This window comes from Nothoprocta perdicaria, unplaced genomic scaffold (genome assembly GCF_003342845.1).
Source record: "Nothoprocta perdicaria isolate Ctin4 unplaced genomic scaffold, notPer1 scaffold_86, whole genome shotgun sequence".
NCBI lineage: Eukaryota > Metazoa > Chordata > Aves > Tinamiformes > Tinamidae > Nothoprocta > Nothoprocta perdicaria.
In genome coordinates this window covers 3,154,526-3,157,651 of record NW_020456154.1, presented here as the reverse complement: position 1 = coordinate 3,157,651, position 3,126 = coordinate 3,154,526, and positions in this window count along the sequence as shown.

Genomic DNA, 3,126 nt, shown 5'->3' with positions numbered 1-3,126 from the left:
AGTCTATGACTCTGTGACTTACTTTTTAGAAAGCACATAGAAAAAAAAATTAATGCTTAAGAAGAGATGGCATAGGATACAGGTTTTTCACCTGTAGGTCAGGAATTATCATCTAAACSATCAGCTTTTGAAAGTGACTGGTAAATAGCATGTGATCAACACCCACATAGACAGGTTTTCTCACCGCAACATAGTTATTTAGTGGTATTGATTGATCTCTAGCTCTTGGCAATTTCTGCAAAACCCTTTACAACACAGGCATTGCCAAACCTCCATTAAAAACAGCAGAAAGACTCCCAGTGATATCTATGAAAGATGGCCCAGTTTCTAAAAAAAACAACACAATTGACATTCACCTTTTTGATGTAAAAAGAGGCTTTGCAAACCAGGTTGCAGAATGCTGATGAAATAAAGACAAACTTCCTCTCCCAAAACTACATAGAATTTACTCAAAGGACACATAGGAGTTTTCCTTTTCCAAAATCATTTGTCTATCATTTTCACCAGCATTTTTTTCTGAAAAGAAAGAAAAAGGAAGGTGTGAAAGTGTGATCTCTACTGTCTGTATTCACATGGCTACTAGAAACACACCAAAAAAGGGAGGGGGACAACTGGGCACATCACAGCATACAAAGTATTGGTTTAACAAATGTCAAGAGTTCAGAGAAATATTCTACCTTCATCCTCTCCTGTCACACTAGAAGAAAAAAAAAACAATAACAGAAAATCAACCTATGGCGTTTAAGAGATTTTAATATGTTCTTCAGAAATGTAAAACTCATTAGAAATAGGATGAACAGCTAAAAAAGTCACTTTTTTTTCTTTATATGACCTATAAGGATCTTTATAAAGGATTCACTTAGTCTCTGTGCTGTTCCAGTAGAATTTGTTGCTCCTCTGCTGAAAAGGAAAGGCAAAGAGGATTTAGGGAGTACCTGAAAGAGAAATCACCTGTCATTCCCTCACAAGACTTTAACAAACCTTCTGAGACAAGGAAGAACCATTCTCCTTCCCCTGGCTCTTGACACTACAATTTTGGGTAGTATTATAATACACATGCTTATTAATAGTATTTATAATATTATACAATTATATATACAATTATATATACAATTATATATATTATTATACTATTAATACATATTAATTATAATAATGCTAATAATATTAGACATAAATAATATTAAGAATTAGGGAAAATAGCTCTATTAAGGGTAGGCAATAAAAGCACAGCTGAAACAAAACAATGTTTTGTGCAATACACCAGATAAACTTGGTCAAGTGATGAACAGRTCATCTCTGTGAGAAGGAGAATGCCCTCAGGCCACCTACGTGAAACTTCCATCAAAGCCTATACTTAGAGGAGTTAAAATCTAGAGCAACAGAAAAGAGTAGTACATTAATGATTATATTTTGCCAGGACAGTGTGCAACATGCAATTTCTTGCATCACCGTATTGCATGATCTCATGTAAATCATTGAATCTGTTGTGGTTTCAGTTCTCTGCCCTTTATCAGGAGCTATGTGCTGTTGGAAAAATAAATTGCAAAACAATCAAACAGTAATGGAGGATATGGAGGTACACTCCGAGAGCTCAGAGATCAATAAGCTTTTTTTATATGGCCTGCTACTTGGTTTTTCCTTTCCAAAATTAGAGTTTAAGACGGAAATTTCACTAGAAGCACAGAAATACAGAGATCTACGAGGTAAATTGTTGCAAAGCAGATCACTTTTTTTTCCTGAAAGTATCTCATTCTTCTTTAAGMCATCAGCTTCTGTGTCCCACTGAGATCAAAACCGAAGGGAATTGGGAGCTCTTATAAATAACTGTCAAAATACTGTAACACCAAACTCCCAATGTTGCTACATATTATTCAGATCTGTATCACATACTACCTTTCATGCTCCACTTATATTTCCACTACCTAGACATGGGATATTCACAAACTTCTGAAAGGAAACAGGCCATGCAATAAGATGATGCATGTAAGAGATGGGCACAATGAAACTCTTTGGGGATGGGAAATGTCTAAGAAAAAGTATATACATATACAGTATACAGCATACAATACATATACACATACATATACAGTACATATACAGCAACAATTCCAAAAGGCAGAATCAAAAAAAAATGTAGTGAAAATATCTCTGAGACTGCTTAATCTAGTAAAACTATTTCAAATATTTCTAATAACACTATAAAATTTTAGAACAAAACTGAACTTCTTCCTAGTAATCTGGGGGGAAAAAAAAATGAAATCCCCCTACATAAGGTTATGAACGTGGTGATAAAATGACTATGAAAAAGAATGATTAAAATGGAATTGTAAGAGAAATGGATGGTATACTGGAATGACAGGAAAGACTTACTTAGCCTAGGTGGATAACAGTGAGTCCCTCTTTAATAAACTTCCTCCCCAGAAGAGCAGAAGATGAGGTTGTTGCAGAGGATAAACTCAATTTTTCCCCATCAAACTTACCTGAGGGAGTCACAGATGAAGCCAAAGACAATGCTGCTGGACGTCCAGTGCTGGAATTTGGGTGCATTCTCAATACAAGGGGTTAGCATAGGTAACCGTAGTAGGGATTTCCTTCCTGCAGTCTGCACAACCTAAAGAGATGGAGGAAATTAAGCCGAAGAGTTTGCCTGATCAGATCCACTGCATGGTTCTGTCCATGAACTCTACAGAGATTCTCTTGCAGTGCCAGATTTTGTGTGTGTACATCTACCTATCAGTAGTTGGACCAAGGCTCTTCAACTAATTTCATGGGGTTGACTGAATTAATRCAGAACAATGACTGTGTTATTAGCTAATTGCTGTACATTAGCTAATTAATTATCAATAAATTAACAGTTCACAATGCCTGCTCCTTTTCTGATGCTAGTTACAGATCTTCTTGGGCAGCACTTTCCACTTGGGATATTGACAGGAAAGACCCAGCTCATCATTTCAGCATCACTGCTGTGGAATTCTTCCCACTCTCTGTTTATTCAGAAACATCTGACTCCTGTACTAATCTCTGGCTATTAAATCCCCCTGACTGTGAACTAATAGCTCTGAAATAATTACAAGGAAAGGGAAGGGAAGGGAAGGGAAGGGAAGGGAAGGGAAGGGAAGGGAA